Source organism: Serinus canaria, chromosome Z, assembly GCF_022539315.1.
Source record: "Serinus canaria isolate serCan28SL12 chromosome Z, serCan2020, whole genome shotgun sequence".
In the NCBI taxonomy this organism is placed as follows: Eukaryota; Metazoa; Chordata; class Aves; order Passeriformes; family Fringillidae; genus Serinus; species Serinus canaria.
Genome location: NC_066343.1, coordinates 43,051,085 through 43,069,370, shown reverse-complemented (window position 1 = coordinate 43,069,370; position 18,286 = coordinate 43,051,085). Strand labels below are relative to the sequence as shown.

General features: G+C 39.2%; 1 protein-coding gene across 1 annotated transcript in view; it reads left to right on the top strand.

The window, feature by feature from the left end:
* ADAMTSL1 (ADAMTS like 1) overlaps positions 1-18,286 on the top strand; it is a 392,370-nt gene that overhangs the window by 158,465 nt on the left and 215,619 nt on the right. The gene's annotated exons all lie outside the window — the stretch shown is intronic.

Here is an 18,286-nt window from a genome sequence, read left to right as displayed (position 1 = left end):
CTAAACAGTCGTAAACTATATGGCTTTGTACTAAAGCAGCTGAGTGTCAGTAGCCCAAGTATCAACCTGAGCCTTCAGCTCTTCATCAGTTGAACTAAAATGAAAATAATATTAAATATTTTATATCTTATAACACCTTTATGGACAGAAGGAAAGTGTATAGTAGCATCAAATTGCAATAGTCTCACTTCTAATTATATTTTTTGTAAGACGTTGGCAAGCAGCCCAAAAAAATATTGTTGTGAAGTCTGATTTGCCAGTATTGTGGAATTTCTTCTGTGTTGGAATACAGCTGGGAAGTTTGAAAGTGTTGGCAGCTGCTGTAAATTCAGGAGCTGAGACAAGCAACAATTCCTCTAGACCAACCCAGAAGTTAGTATATTATATCCTTAGACAGACTGTGCTATCTTCTGCATATGCATGCATGTATGACCAGTATCTGTTCATCACTGATTCAGATGCACAATAATTTAATTTCATCTAGAGTCAATAAAATGAATTAATAAAAGAATTTTACCTTTATTATTTTTAATGAGACTTTGCAGTGACACCATGTAATACTCTAAAATAAAATCACCCAGTAAGAAGAAAATGGTACTCACAAATCCCATCATACACTACTTCATCCAAAGAAGTGCTTGACTTTAAATCTTAAAGCAAGATTTACCATGTCTTGTAGTCATTCACAATTTAAGTCTCTAGCAAATCACTGGAAGATATAGCTTACAAAGCATGGAATGTATCTGCCAAGTCTCCTTTTTAGTAAAAGGAAGAATTGATGTGGATTGATGGCGATCCACAGCTGATGTGGATCATCTGATCTCAGTTGTGGTGTTGTTATGTGGGAAAATGACTTCTGGGTCAAAAAGTACAATCTCTGATATTGTAAAACCTGTATCCTGGCTGGAGATAGTGCTTAACCTTCAGAAGTGTATAGGGTGGCATCTGAAAGAGCCACTCCATGAGACATAAGTTGCAAGAGCATTTATCTAAAAGGACCATAAAGAAAAAAAATTTACACGGAAGAATCACAGAATCATCAAACCTGGAAAAGGTCTTTAAGATCATCAAGTTCAATCATTAACACAGCTTCACCAAAATCATCCTTAAATCATATTCCCATGTGCCACAACTAGACACTTCTGGAACACTTGAAGGGAGAGTGAGTCACCTTCCTGGGCAACTTATCCCAATACCTAACTGCTCTTTCAGTGAAAAAAAATTCTAATATCTGATCTGAACCTCCCCTGGTGCAACCTAAGGCCATTTCCTCTCATCTTTTCGGTTAAAACGTGGCAGAAAAGCCTGACCTCCTTTCTGGTAGTTGTAGAGAGTTGTAGAGAGTAATACGGTCCCTCATGAGTCTCCTCTTCACTGATTCAAGCATTTGCTCTAGGGTGATGAGCTGCCTGTTTAGAGCTACAAAATATATCACAGTGATTTTACTCTCAAAGAAACTTGCCCCACAAGTTGGCAAACTTAGCAAATACAGAAATGCAGGAAAGTTGTCACCGCTGCCATGGCATGAGATTTTTACTATTTGCTTTCAACTTTGTGCACAAGTGTAATGGCCAGTATTGAACAGCTCTGCCAACCCTAAAAATTTGGTCTGAGATCAAACTACCCTTGCCTAAATATGTTGATCAGTCCATAACAACAGCAGCTGTAAAGAAGAAATCTTAGTATGCTGCTGAAAGGAACATTATAGGTCTTTTATTTTTGTTACACTGTTGAGATTGATTGACAGTTCTAAATTTGATTGAAGTTTTATATTTCAGAAACTACACCAATAATTTTTCAGGAAAAACATCCAGAAACTAAATTTAGATAAAAGTATCTCCACAGGCTTCAATCTGACTGCTAGACCCTGCAAAAACACTATCAATTTAGCCTAGTCTTTTTCTGACTAATTTCAAAGCTTTTTTTGGTTTTAGTAGGATGACCAAGTAATAAAATTTAAGACTACTTTTATTTTGAAATGTAATTTAATGCTATGGTAAAAGAATTCTGTGGGTTTTTTCTGCCTTTTTAATCAAGCTATGCACTCTTGCAGCAGTAAAGACCAACAGCATTCTGGTCAGCATAAAGTGGAATGTTGCCAGCAGCCTAATGGAGATACTTGTACTCTGATCTGGTGAGACACATCAATGTGCTGGATGTGTTTCAGTGCAAAAAAAAATGTGTAACTACTTTTTAGGTTCCAGTTCTAAAAAGGGCGGGATGGTAGCACATGGGCATAAACTGACAAATATGAAACTTCATCTGAACAGAGATAAACATTTCTTTCCCATGAGAGTAGTTGAACACTGGCACAGTCTTCATGGGCAAACTCTTCCAGTGTCTAAGCACCCTCATATTAAAGATTGTGAATGACTTAGACATGGACTCAGACCAGCAGGGAATCTGAACAGTTTATTTAAAGAAACAAGCTGATTTTCCCATCTCTTCCCACAGCTCCCTCTTTTTTGTTTTATACAAACAGGAATCATGAAACAAAACACTTGCCTTGAATGGAGACAATGATTAAACAGATAAAATCTTGAGAAACAGCTTACTTGTCTAAAACCTTTACTATCACCCAGAGTCTGCAATTGTTGGGGAGTCCCATTTCACAGTGAACACTTGGAGAACCTTTCCCAGAAAGACTTCCAAGTTTATCTCAGAAGGGGGTCCAGGATTTTGTAAGATCAGATCAGCAAGTCAAAGTGACTTGATTACACTTCTAGTGCAGAAGTACCCAGGTCTGATGGTATAATCCCGAGTCCGTCAGGGCTCAGGCTTGGCCAATGCAACAAGCCTTGACTGTGAGTTTCCCTAAAATACCTACAAAATTGTTTAAAAGCTTTATTAATATCAATTAGGAACATGACTTCATAAGAGTTTGTCTTCCCCAGAAGCTGATTACGAAGCTGGAGTATCTAAGGCTGGTAGGACCTATCTTGGACTGGAATGTGTGGAAACACAAGCATATCCTCGCCCCCAGGTTATCAATGGAAAGGGGCCTTCCCATTTTCCATTTTCAAGATTCCTAACGAGTACCTTCGCTTTTTCTAAGCCAGCCTGTGATTCACTAAAATGTTGTTGGATGGGGGTTGGGTCGTTCTGAATGAGATTTAAAGACTTAAGGACATATAGGGCTTTCTGTAGTCTTTCATGGGGGCTATATCCCATTTCCACACTCCCTATTTTATAGTTTCGCAACATGAACTTGGGAGTGCTATAAGCCCATTCAATAATGGCTTGACCTTTAGGGGCATGTGGAATACCTGTGACATGGTGCATCCCTACAAATGAAAAAAGTTGGCCATCCATTTAGATGTAAAGGCTAGCCCATTATCAGTCTTTATGGATACAGGTACTCCAAGCCCTGCAAAAGCTGACAAAAAATGACACTGGTGCACTGGTGATCTTTTGCACATTCATCTCTATGTGCAGAGGCAAAAATACATGTCAAAAACATATAAATCATAACATGGAATGTATTTCAACTTACCAAACTCAGGGATATGTGTAACATTAGTCTACCAGGTTCTTAGGGCTTAAAGTCCCCAGGAATTAACTCTGAGAGCAGGCAAGGGTGGTGTGTGTTGGCAGTAGGCACAGGCTTGCACAATTTGCCATGCTTGCTCATGCCTAAGCTGAAATTGTTTTTGAAGAGCTGCTGCACTCTGATGAAAAAACCCATGTGACAAACGTGCCTGAAAAAAACCACCTAGCACAACAACAGCCCTAGCTAACCTAGTCATATTGAAATTTTTCAGAAGCCCTAACCACAGCTGCTAATTCTACCACTTGAGAAGAACCATGAACTACTTTCATATCTTATAGCCACTGCCTGTTACTTTGCCACACTGTCACAGACCTACCAGTCTTTCCGGAGCCGTATGTAAACACCACACAGGCATTGGTATTTAGAATTGGGGAACAGTAAGAGCTTTCAATAAAAATTAACCGGGGTACCATCAGCTTTTCTACAAGCCTGTCAAGCACTTACAACTTGTGTGACATGCTCTAATGCTTCTGTTGCTCTGGGTGTCAGGGAGCAAGGGGAAGTTTAGGGTTCCCTTTCAAAAGCTGGAAAAGGCAATAGAGTTGTTCAGTTGTAACACCCAATAAAAGGCATGCCCAATTAATTGTACCCAAGAGCTTTTGCAAATCACTGAGCGTGGACACTTGAGATAATGGAAGGCACCGAAAATGCAGATCAGGGCTCATTGTGTTTACAAAGTGGTACAGTAGAAAAAAAAAAACAACAGTCTTTTAAATCAATAACTACAAGGGTCCAGAATTCCAGTAGGCATGAAAGTATTATTGATTTTTATTTTTTCTTGCAGCAATCATCATGTTCCACTCTTTTTCTGACTAACAAAAACAGGAGAATTCCATGGGCTAGTTGTGGGAAAAATGTGGCCGGATTGCAGCTTTTCCCGAGAAAAGGGCCACTGGTCAACCCACACAGGAAAATCTGTCATCTGAGGGCTGGGACATGCTGCTCGGCAGTGCCCTTATGGTAAGTTAGTTCCCAACACAACACCCCATTAGCTAAGGCAGTCTCATCCCCACAAAGTAAGAGAAAGTGGTAGTTCATAAGGTTTCACAATGGCAGTGTGACTTTCAGGACCTTCTATTGTGACAAAACTTACACTCTGCTTCAGTACTGAGAGGTCTTCAACCCCAGCTAGACCTTTAGCAATTTGAGTCAGGAGCCAGTGACTGGGCCATGCTGAGTAAGCTGTAAAAGTGTAATCAGCACCACTATCAAGTATAGCAGAAATGTGTAGCTTCTCATTTTGATACCAAAGAACACATTTGAGAGTGCATCTATGACTGGAAAGTGTGCCCATAAGATGTGCAACTGTCCAGTGAAATCAAAGCCATTTTTACCTCTAACTCTTGGAAAACTACCAGGGGGTATGGGAATAAACAAGTTGAGTAATTTGTGCCCCTTCAGAAATTTGATGTGGGAGTACAGGGGGCCAAACCATTATCTGAATCTCCCCAGTAAATATGAGTCTAGGCAGAACAAAAAAAACCCTGCTTTGTGGTCAAGGCTCAACCAATCACATGTGCACTGCACCCCCGGCACAGTGGTCCCCAGACACCTGAAGGCAAACAGTGCACATTGCTGTCCTGAAGAGTCACGGCGCTGGCAGAGGCCATGCCCATGCCAGTGTAGCCTGTGGTCCAGCTGGCAAGGCTTTTGTGGGGATGAGTGCAGCGGGGCTTGTTTTGCCCCTACACGTGGCTCCCCACCATGCTCTGCTGTCAGGTTCCTGGAGGGGCCATAGATGTATCTGGGAGCTGCCCCCCTTCTCTAGTAAATCTAGAACAGCATCGTTATACATGGTGCTGTTCCTTCCAACAATGTGCGCATACACCTGAGTCCCTGGAACCTCTTTTGTTCTGGGGGCATTCATGTCTCATGTGATCTGGCTTCCTGCATGAAAAATGAATACTCAATCTGGAATGAATGATCATTTGGAGAACCTCCAAAAGCAAAGTGACCAGCAGTGCTGATTCCCTGACAAGCCTTAAGCATTTCTACAACAGTGGGGGCTCGCAGATGCTGTAAAGCCTTTTGACAGTTGGGGTTTGTGTTTTCCACTGCTAACTGCTTCAGTAATTATTCTCGTGCAATAACATTATCTATTTGTTTATCTAGGGTGGCTTTTAACTTATCTAGAAACTTAATAAAAGGTTCATCAGCTCCCTGTCATACATTAACAAGTGAGATTGTAGGGGGACCACCATCCAGCGCTTTACAAAAAGCCTGCAGAGTGAGCTCTTTTGCCTGCCAAAGAGCTTTTTCAGGCAGCCAAGACTGTTCCATGGCCGGTGCATTTTGGCCCCCCTGCAAGAGCTCCAGCACTGGTAGGTCACAAAGTGTGCCCCAAGGGTTGCCAAAAGTTGTCCATAGCTTAAACAGTGCACAGCTCTCTGCACTCCAACATCCAGACAGTGAAGTATATACTCATCAGCATAATAGGTTCTATTTGCATAAAATCTTGTAGTGCCAAGTTATACGAGTTCACCAGAGTTTCCAAAGGGCTAGTAGTGAAAGGGGTGCTGATGCCATCGTCTATGGCTAAGCAATGCAGCCGCACTTGGTGGGGCTGGTAGATAACTAACAAAGCATGTAATAAATACACATCTCCTTCCACAGCATCCTGTTTTCTCACAGCTGCCCACCAATCAGGGGAGGAAATACTGGGCTCCCTTTCCCATGCAAATAGACTGGGGGACCAGGGGCCACCCTCCAGGTCTCTTCCCACAGCCCTGGGACAAGTAGGGTCAAAGTCCTGTGTCTTGGGCAGTGGCGGTGCAGCAGGAGTGGGCAGGGCAGGAGCAGGTGTGGCAGGAGTGGGCCCCTGAAAAGCTGACATGGGACAACAGGTTATCAGAGAATTCTTATGGTAGAAGAAACACGACATGATCTGAAGATCTGAAGATCATGCTGCCAAATAGGAAGCCAAGTGTTAAGGCAAAGACAGAAATGAATATATTAATGTTATACTTTGAATTTTGGTAGTTAGTTGGGGGGGTGAGGGTCCATAGTGACATAGAGTCCCCAGGCAGGTGCAAAGGAGAGCCCCTTTATTGTGAAACTCAGCCTTTTTAAGCAGTTAATTATCAGCTACATAGTTTTAAAGCATAGCAAACGTAATTCAACCAACCATCATGCACCACAATGTGAACACATGATGGTTACATAATGTTTTTCTACCCCTAACTCAGCTGTCTCTCTTTCCCCTAGTCCTTTTGCACTTAGCCAAAGTAACATGCCCAAGCCATGATTTTACAAGGCCTCTTTTTTAATAAAGCTTTAGTTATCAGTAACAGTTAGTAACCTTCATTGTTTCCAGTATTTCATCTAAACACTGGAAGGGTTAATCTGAAACTGAAATGATAAATTTTTTTAATGAAAAAGTGAGTAACAGTCATGAATAACCTCCTGATAGTTTTCCACTAATTTAAAAATTATCTTGGTTGATGAAGACAACCATACAAGCTAGATGATTTTGTTTAATTGGGGAGTAAATCATAAAGTGGTGTAATAAGGAATAAGCACAGGGAAAAAACTAATATTCAAATTAGAAAATGCAAAACAAAGACTGTAGCTTGAAGTTCCTCAAATAGTCTTTCAGTTTGGCATACTGAGCAAGCAACATGTTGAAAATACAAACTGCTCTAGAGGGCTTAGGGTCAGCTTAATATCCAGCATGAATGCATCTTTCCAAGTCTTATTCGACTCCAATTCTCTTTTGTTACATTTAAGAACCATTCTTCTCTCACTATTCTTAATTTGCTCTGTCTCCCACCCAATTATATTACTTGAAATGATACTTCCTTTTCCTAAAGCCTTGCCTGAGAAGTGATAAATGAGGTGAACATTAACTGAGGGTTGTAGCTCAACAGGAGCCAGTTTGGCTTCAGGTCAACCTCCCTTGGCAAACAAGGGAAATATATAATGCTGACTGATTACTCCCAAAGAATATTTTTGCCTTTTTTAGGGCATATATTTGAAATTCAGCTGTTCATTTTCCCCTAAGGTTTTCTCCCTTAACATTACGAAAGGGAGGGGAAAAAGAGCTAGAGATGAAAGCTTGGACTGTAGATGTGCAGCAGTAGGAAAATACAATCCAGGCTGTGGATAAAGATTAGCCTAGATTTTATTTTTTGTGGAATAATAAGATGTTATATGGCAACTTGGCTCAAAGTATTTATGCATTCTATGTACCAGTTGTTTTGTTCTTTGGGATGATGCTAACATTTACTAAGCAACCAATGAGAAGATGCTTCGGGTGTTGACAAGACTAGTGTTCATCAGGGTTACTGTTCTCTCAGCCAGAAAGAGTGAATTCTCATTTTGAGAATCCTTGTATATAAATTCTGTTACTTAATATAATACAGCAATTCTATTTCTAGGATAGTTTTATATAATCCCATATATTAATGTAATTCTGTGTAGCTAATAATAAAACACAATGAGATACATTGATATGAGATAATATAATTAATACAATAAAATATAATATAATAACAACAACTAATAATTAGTATATTTCTATGCAAAAGGCCAGACTCTGCCACGGTGCAAGCACATCTCAAGAAAGAGTGTAGCCATTCAAGACTTTAGCCCCTGAACTTGACACAATGATGCTGAGATCAGGTATTATTGTTTTCAGAGAGTCTTTTGCTTCAGTTCATTACTTCAGTTACAGCAAGAGCAAAACACATGGAGTGAAACCACTCACAGTCTTCCTCAAAACTGAGGGCTACCCTGCAGAGTTCAGGCGTAGCCAGTCCCTGTGCAATTTTGAAGTGTTGTTAATCAGCATTTATGCTGGTCCCACAATTAGAAGTTAGAAAACACAGAGCAGGATGGTAAGCAGAATCGGTCTGTGTCTCTTCATGAAATTGAGAAACACCTGCGTGTCCCTGCTTCCAAATATGTGTGAACATTAATGAAATTATGCAGAGAAAGATTTATGCATAACTCTTGAAGTGTTATTGCCTTTCTGTTCTTTTCCACAAAATCTTACTTCTCCGTTTTGTCACTAGACGACTTGAAGAAATCTTTCAAGATCTGGATATTTTCCTTAAGTAAAAACTGTCCTTTTATATACTTTATTTTTTTTTTACTGTATACTTTCTTTCTCTTTTACTCAGTTCTATGATAAAATGCTTTAGAAAAATAAGTACTACAAAGCTGAGAATTAAGTTAATAAATAGGATTTTTTAAATGGAGCAAAAATATAGAGATATTTACAAATATTGTTGACTTATGTGGGAAGAAAGAAGCAAAGAATACAGGAGTACTCTAGAATGCCCATTCTTTAAAATGAAAGTCACTTTTTCGCCATTGTCCGGTGCAATATGAATCTTATGCAGGAGCCAAGTGGCCATCATTAGTCTGTCCTGAGGTTAATTACATGCTTCAGAAGTCTTCCACAGCTCTTGTCAACATGGCAGAGCTGACAAGACTTAATCATTCAGGTATTTTGTAAGTTCTGCCAAAAAGCCCATAGGACTGAGTAAATTAATAGTCATTTGAAAACTTCTTATGCTATGACCTGTGTTTAAAAGCCAGGAAAAAAGGCAAACCAAATATTATTTTCTTTTTTTTTTTTTTTTTTTTTGTCTCTTGTTTAGTCATTGTAACTGAACATTACTAAGATACTTAATAAATGTTTTCTGACATTCTAAATAAAGATATTTTGGCCATTTGATTCACTGTAGTCTGTTAAGTGCTTTAATTTGAGGGGGGAAAAAAGAAAAATATGCATTAAAATCTACAAATACTTTGTACTTCTGACTGTGAATTGCAGTTTAAATAAGAAAAATACATTTTTATTTTTATTGAAAACATACTTTTAGAAGAATGTATGCTTGAAATTGTACCATAATATTCTGTTGTCACAGAATGTTTTGAGTATTTTATATGAACCTTTCTTTAATGTCTTTGGGGAGTTTTCCATATGTTTTTTGCTTTCCATGTGTTACTTTGACAACAGACATTTCAGGAATTTTGTTTTCACTTTGTTTTGTTTTGTTTTGTTTTGTTTTGTTTTGTTTTGTTTTGCTTTGCCTTATTTGCTTTGTTTTGCTTTGTTTTGTTTGTTTGCCAAGATTACTCCATGTGGTTTTATTTAGTAGTCATATTACCCATTCATATAACTGAAGATGGGTTCCTCTCTCTGCTGATGGGCATGTGAGCTCCAGACTGTCCATAAGTTTTCCTTATAGAAAGGGAAAACTGTTAGCTGTATTAAAAATTTAACTCCTAACCCTATTGCTGAAGTAAGAGTACTGTTCTGTTTCTGAAGACTGGCGGGTCCTGCTTCCACCCTTCTCTTAAAATGGGCAAACAAGTTTAGTGGAAAGCAATTTATGCCATCTATATTCACATTATGCTTAGCTACCTCATTAAGTTATCTTGACGGCAAAGCCCAGAGCTGCTGGTGACAGAGCGACTTTCTGTGTGAAAAAGTTGTGCATTATCACTGTGTCGTGTGACTGTAGCAAGTGAGAGTTTTATCTGTCTTAAGTGGAGTAATTGCTTCAATCAGCTTTCGTTCCCACCCCGTTTCTTCTTTTTTTTGGATAGAGAAATTACGCATTTCATAATGCTTTGGAACGAGAGTCACAGGGTGTGCTGACAGCCTCCTAAACATGTGCATTGTTGGACTTCATAGTCGTGCTGTAAAGAGAACCCTGTACAATTCTTAGTGTTTTGAGGATAGCTGTTAAAAGAAAATACTTCTATTCACCTGTGGATGGACTTCCATGAAAATTTCTACAGGATCCCACTGGTACAATCTCCTGTCACATGGTGTTACTTGCAGACATTTTCATCTTGTTGTTAACATTAATTGTAAAATTGAGGAAGTTCATAGAATATAGAGGAACACTTCCTATGTTCTCATTCAACAAAAGACTCAGGAGCAAAACTCTGGCCTGCTGGAAGTTCTGGGGAAAATTCTTACTTCATTGCATAGTCAATATATGGAATTTATCCACAGAGTGCTGTGGTAGCTTTGCATGACTGGGTGGATTTTTGCCTTCCCAATTTAGCAGAAACCCTAGGCAACATTATAAAGTATTTTCCTTCTGCAGATCACAAAGCACTTTCCCATATTAGTAATTATTTAGGCATTGACCCGTAAAATGATTACTCTATGTTCACAAATCAGGTAACCTAAACAAACAGAAAAAAGGTATTTGATTAACACTGCTCTATTCAAAAAATCAAACCAAACCAAATAACATCAAAATACCCCATTCCAAAAAAACTCAAGCTTCCTGACTGAACCCTGTTTCTGCTGACTCTTACCATCAATTCTTATTCTTTTTAGTTGCCAAATTTTCTTAATTCTTAGATACTCTTAATGAGTAGGCTTGGGAGGATGGACGGACAAAATTAAAAGTTTTATTGAAAAACCTGAAATTAAGGACCTAGATCAGCATTGGAATTCTAAATTGTAATATATTTACAGGCTCCCCAGAGAAGTGGTCACAGCAGCAGCCTGACAGAGTTGAAGAACCATTTGAACAATTCTCTCAGGCACATGGTGTGACCATTTAGGATGGTTCTGTGAAGGGCTAGAAGCTGGGCTTGATGATCATTGTGAGTGCCTTCCAGTACAGCCTATTCTGTGATATCTGGCATGAGTGTAATTCTCTGGATATTGTTGCACAGTTCTCAAGTTTCTTCTGACTACAGTTTTGCTGCAAAAAACATAGTCATTGGTATATCACTATTTGTATTTGTCTCATATACTTCTTGGATTTCAAGACAGATGCATTACAGAAATAAGGTGCTCAATGACAGTTTTTGGAATCAGTAGCTGAAGTGACTTAATAACAAGGTTTGCAAGTATCTGCTTTAAGGCTTAGCAAGGGGATGGGAGTGGACAGGAAGTAAGCAAAGTTCCCAGCCTTTTGCTGTCATCAGGACGACTCTCTACTTTCCTATATAAAAGGATTCTATCTTTTTCCTTCTGTCTTTCCAATTTTCAGTTGACTGTATTTGTAATTTTTAGTTGTTTTTGTTGCCGAATAGGCTTTGCGGGAAAACCCGGGAAGTCAGCATAGAAGTTCATATAAATGTGTAATTATGAATTGTCTTTATAAATTCCACAGTAAATACTGCAAACATAGCACGTATTATTCCAGGTATTAGCAGGTTACACTGAAGTTTCATGTATGGTTTCTGAAATTATTTTTTAAATTGTGTTCTGCATTTGTCTCCTTTAATTCTTTTAATTCAGAAGAAGAACATAATCAAATCTGCAGTTTGTCAAAGTCTTCTGGTTTCTATATTAAAAATCATAATCTTTCTTAGCTTTATTTTGTTTTTGTTTTGCAGGGTTTTTTTTCACTAGCCAGGTCCTGGTTCATTTACAGGCTATTTTCAGGTGATTAACTGCTGTCATTATCAATTCTCTGTGTGTCTCAGATGTTTGTGCTTGTTAAGATCAGTACACCTGTGTACTGTTCTCAGCAAAGTAAACTTTGCATTCAGATTTAGTCTTTTCTACATTGAGAAGTATCAGCCATCTTCTTGGTTTTTTTTAAAAATAAGAACTAGAATATGAAGATAGACAGCGTTTGAAGTTCCAGATTTCATCTTCACAACTGGGAAAAAATAAAGGTGTTAGCAGGAGAGGTTAATAGAGTTGCTTCTGATTTGGTATCACTGCTATTCCTACCACTAACATGGACAAAGAATAGTGCATGCCCCAGAGTTTATTAAGTTTAAGGGTCCAGTTTTAGAGTTTGATTTAAACATTATGGTGAAACAATCTATGACTGGGGGCTTTGTGTCCTTGCCAAGTGAAGAAAGGCATGAGGCTTGTGCAAGAAGTGGGTAGAATGCTGAGCAGGCAGTCTCCCAGTAAAATTTAGAAAGCATTGCTATTTTTCTCCCAAGGCTGAGGTACAGGTGCTGAAGGCGGTACAAAGTGTTTGCCTGCATTCCACAGAGCCTCAGGCCTGTCTCATTCCTAACAGACCTGAGCTCCAGTATCCATGTTTCTGCCATCTGAAGTGCCATGGTCTGTGCTGTTTTTTGGGGCAAATGGAGAGAGAAGGAAACAGCTGGTGCTTGGGCAGAGAGGGAGCCCTTTTGCTTGGCTTTGCCATCAGACCACAACAAGTATTGGATTCTGGTGCTGAAACATGAATCCATAGCAAAGCAGTGCAAATTCTTCCAGTAGCTAGAGTAGGACTCAGGAGGTCTGGGGAAATTCTGTGTTAATCTATGTATTTTCCATGTCTGCACCAGTGGTAACCCTCCTCCAACTTTGTCATCATTGATCAGTCCCTCGAGTAGAGGATGTGTTAGTCCTTTCTTACATAGGTTGATATTTCCATTAAAGATCTGACTTACATTTTCTCACCCAGCCTTGTACTCCTTGCTGTCTTTTTCACAGCCTCACTATGTTTGTGATACTTGGTCATTTATTTTCCATGATATCAGTAAGAGCTAGGCACCCCTAGTTCATCTGGTTGTTTTATCAAACAGCTTCCCAGAAACTTAGCTGCTAGTGTTCCAGAATGCAAATGTGACACTGGTATGACAGAGAGTAAAAAGTAGTAGTTTACCATGCAGACTTGGGCAATTGCCCCAGAAAACAAAGGAGACAAAGAGAAACATCCCATCAGAACGCCAAATGGGTAATGGCAAATAGCACTGTACCTATGAATGACCTTTAACCTGCAGCTTTGTTGTTTAGGACCTTTTTACTTTTCTGCCAGAAAACATAGTTGAATAATCCTGTAATTCTGTATTCTGTGATATAGTTTTCATCATAAGTAAAACAAAAATAAAATGAGAATTAAAAATAAGGTTGAAATTTTTTTACAGGATTTTTTCCTATTAAAAATTTTATCAATTATCTAAGTAATCACTACCATCGTCATGAAGATAATGGGAAAAAGAAACACAGTATTATAGTTATTATTAAGTAATAGGTTATTTTTGTTTTCTTTCTTCTTCCAAAAAATTTTAGAGGCCTGTAACAATTAATGTTAGCTAGATAGGTGATAGTGTGACTCCAGCATATCATGAAGACTTCTCCCACTGAATGTCCCAAATGCGAGAGACAAAGAAAGAAGCATAAAACTGATTCCATTTGTCATGTGGAAGGTTCTGGTTTGGGATTCAAATATTGTGAAAGTGAAGAAAAAGAAAAAAAGGCTCCAGAGCATTTGTAGTTTTGCGAGAAAAGTACTGAACACAAGCCAACATAAATTCGTGGTCTCAGCTGAGTTTGGAGCAAACTCTAGCCTTCACTGCAAATTCATCAGGAACAATTATATGTAATTTGGTACAATTGTCAGCTCATACTAGGAGGCCCTTTATACTGAGCCACAGAAGAGACTGTATTACTTCCCTTATGTAATGGGTGCATTAATCCTTGCTTAAGGGCATATCATGAACACAGGCACTGCTGTGAAATCCTCACTGAGCAAATACCAGCCCTCACGGTGAACTCTGGGGAGAAAGTCTGTGCTAATATTCAAGAATCAAGTAGGTCCCTTTCAGCAGGCATATTTTCTTGACTTTGATGTCTGATTGTAATGTCCAGATGTAGTTCTAAGAGCTTGTGTTTAAAATGTATGCATATATGTATATTGTCCTTCAAATCTTTGCAATTTTCAGGGGAGTAAAGGGAAATTAGGCATTAAAATGTAATGAAAATCCATTAGTGTCATAGCCTTAATGTATAAAACCACCTATGTAGCAGCCACATAAAGTGAGGTTAAAGTTGAGATTGGTAAGCATTCCTCAGGAAGACCAGGATTTGAACATAAAGGCTTTGGAAAGAAACAGGTATATAATCTGTGTGATATTATCTCAGGAACTTGGGTGTACTCAATAGAAATAGAAATTCAGCATTTTTGAATATTAAATTTTTATTTTAAGAATAGAAGGCATCTTATGTAGTCTGTTCTTTGAGGTCCTTTAGTGCTATATAAATGTGACAAGCTTTAAGAGATAACACATTGAACCAAGTTCCTGACTGAAACAGGTTCACTGAATTTTGAAAAAACCTTTTAGAAATACTGGATTCTATTCCATGCAGATTCACTGCATGGAATAGCCACATTTACAGGTCCCCAAACAACGATAGTAAACTTGCAATCAGATCTTCAAGATACTGTATGTTTAAAGAAGTAGCAGTGTGATGTAGATATGCAAAACATGAAAATAAATATTGACTAGTTCTTTGATGAATAAATATTGACAAATTGCAATGTATGTAGATGTGAGAAAAATATTATGAACCAGGAATATGGTTATTAACTTACAAAATCACTAAAAAAGTCTTCATACTTTGAGAGTCAGATTGACTTATTCCTGTTTCAAAGTTGCTTTTTTATTGCAACTTCTCTAAGGATGGAAAAGATTTGTGCTGAGAGAGACAAAATGCATTTTAAGGTGCCCCAAGCTGACCATGCAGTTAACCCAAACATGCTATCACATCCTGGGTTCAAAGAACAAACTTCTTCTGCGAGGTCTCCACATATCTTTGTTTGTGCCTATAAAAATGTCTTCATGTAATGAAATTACAGGGCAGATACTGCAAAAAGGTTTCCTTTATATCCTGCTTATTTCTTTTCTGAGGTTATAACAATAACAATATAAGTTATTGTCTGCCTCTCTCTTAAAGGAATCTGTTGTGTTGTTCTGTCCTACTAGATGTAGACCATCAAAAGAACTGTGAATTCCTGTGTCACAAAACATCAGTATCAGAGACTCATATATAGAGTCTATATAATGGCTTGGGTTGGAAGGACCTCAAAGATCATCTAGTACCAGTTCTCATGCTGGGCATGGACACCTTGCAGTAGATCAGAGCTCCATCCAACCTGGCCTTAAATGCTGCCAGGGATGGGACATCCCCAACGTATTTGGGCAGCCTGTTCCAGTGCCTCATCACCCTCACAATAAACACTTTCTTCCTAATATCTAATTGAAGCTAACTCTCCTTTAGTTTGGAGCCCTTCTTCCTCATCCTCTCATATGCTCTTATAAATTGTGTGTCTCCAACTCTTGTAGGCTCCTTTCAGATATTGGAAGGCCTCAGTTAGGTAATTATGAGCCTTCTCCTTTTCAGGGTGCACAATCCCAGTTCTCTCAACCTCCCCTCACAGCAGAGCTGCTCTATCCCTCTTATCATATTGGTGGTCCTCCTCTGGACTCTCTCCATCAGTTCCATGTCCCTCCTGTGCTGGCATCCCAGAGCTGTTGCAGCCCTGCAGGTGGGGTCTCAGCAGAGCAGAGCAGAGCAGAGCAGAGCAGAGCAGAGCAGAGCAGAGGGGCAGAATCCCCTCCCTTGCAGTGGCCAGGCTGCTTTGGATGCAGTCCAGAACACCATTGTCTGGGCTCCAAGCACACATTGCTGGGTCATGTCCAGGATCTTCTCCACCAGCAGCCTCCAGTCCCTCTCATCAGGGCTGCTCTCAGTTTTGATTCATGCCCCAGGCTGTGCTGATACCAGGGGTAGCCCTGACCCAGGTACAGCACTTTCCCCTTGGTCTTGGTAAACCTCAAAATATACCACATGCACCCCCTTAAGTAGGTCCCTCTGGAAGGATTTGTCAGAATTTTATATTTTTCTGTCCCTGAACGGGCAAATGCTTTTTCATTCTTGTGAAATTTCTTTGTTAGCACCCTGTGCTGTTTCTCACTTGGCCTGTACTTCTCTACCTTCTGTTTGTACAGTCCCATGCATTCCTTTCCCTTGAATACTTTAGGTCTGTTTAGTATTTAGAAAGTGCACCTCTATGCCCTGCAGATTTAAAAGATCTTAAAGGAGATAAATATAAGGCCATCAGAAACAAATGATGATAAATCACAGAAAAATAGCCAGACTTTTATAATTAGACCAAAGAAAATTTTAAAGTTTAATGTAGCAGAAAAATTACAGAGGAAGGGGGGAAAGGATGTAAAGTATCTGCCACAGAAATATGCTGAAGACTGTACATTAGGCTAACTTACTATTACTTATTAGATTTCCCAAACCAAACCTAACTGTAAATTTGTTCCAAGGCTCTAATAAATGCTTCTTTTCTATGCTGTGTAATTAACTACACAAGTGTGCTGTGCTGAGACATAAATATGCATTGGCACTGTCAGAAAGCAGCAAGCAGTATTCCTGTGAGCGAATCTGTCCTGGGAGCTGATGGTGACTCCAGCACAGAAGCTGCTTGCAGTGACAGGCACAGTTCTTCAGGGCTGGACCACAGTAGGCAGCTAGATACTGATGACAGGGTCTATCAACAGCCCAGACATGGCAAGGGGATGAATCAACGCCCGAGTACAATCAGGGGGTTCCCAGATGTAGCACAGCACAAATCTAAAATAGCAGCTTTGATCTTGCCATACTACTGACTCCTGACAGGTAGTAAGACCTTGTGATAGCTTGTGATAGGCTTACAAGTTGTAAATGAGGGATTTATCATGTGAATATTTCTGAGGCCTGTAAAGATGGATGTAGCACATCTACACTGTAGTCTCTTCTGCTTTGCTATTTTTAGTCTGAGAAACACAAGCACACAATCAGGTCCCTAAAGCTTGTTGTCATATCAGATGTAAAAGTTGAGCCACTGTAACAATCTGTATGTAGGGATTATGAGAAAATATTTATTGGATTAGAACAGCCCACAATATGCCTGATCTAGGAGAAAAGAGGTTACAGAAGCTTCAAATATCAAGTCAACAAAATGCAAGAGGCACTGTGCATTGGGTTGTGGTACAGCAAGATCAATGTGAGATGACCTCAAGAACAGCTGAAAGAAACAATGAAAGCTGTGGCAAAAGGCCAGGGGACTCTGGCTGGTAAAGCCCCAGTCTCCTAGCACTCCAGCAGCTTGAAGAGAAGCTACAAAATTGTAATTGGTCAGTTAGGAACATCAGGTTAGTACAGGGGTTTGGCAATATCCTCCTGCAGCTCCATTGCTGTAAAGCATCAACACTGGTTTCCAGGCTGTGACTGAGTCTGCATGTATATACAAAGTGGTGGTGGTATCATTTGTACATGCTTAATGGTAATTTTCCATTGCCATAACAAATTAAAATTTCCCAATAGAAGAATTGTATTCCAACAATGAATGTGCCCAGTTTTGTGCAGTAAAAACCAGTAACTGCTGACTAAACATGCCTCTGCCATCTTCCTCCTCCGAGCCATAACTGGATATTTAAGCCAGAACCACCAAGGCATTAAAAGGTATAAGAGAGAGCTAAACTGAGAGCTATACTAGAGCCTCTGCCAATTGATTTCATGCAACTAATACTGCAGATCATTGCAATCAATTATCTCTCAGTTTGCAGGCCCTGTTTAGATTTTATTTTAAATCACTGTGGTAATTATTTAATAAAAGGCTAATTAAATAAAGTTTAAGAATGTACATTTAATATTCTATCTAGCAAATGCTTTCTATCTTCCCATTCATTCACTTTACAGCCTTTTCTTACTATGCAGATTAAATATTTTTTTCTGTAGATAGAGGATGTGCTTTTAATTTAAACTTAGCAATTAATTGCCCATTACTTGCAAAAGCCAAGATTCACCAGGCACAGCAAATCTGCCTGACAAGGCTTCTGGTTCAATCTCTGAGAAATGTGGTCTGCAATGAGATGAAGTCTCTCCTTTTAATATGTAAAGGCTATTAAAAGCTGGATGAGAACTGACAGGCCATCCATGATCAGGAAACTTGAGTTGTACAAAGAAAAACCCCAAATTTCAGTCATTTTAAGAGATGGTACAAAGAGACA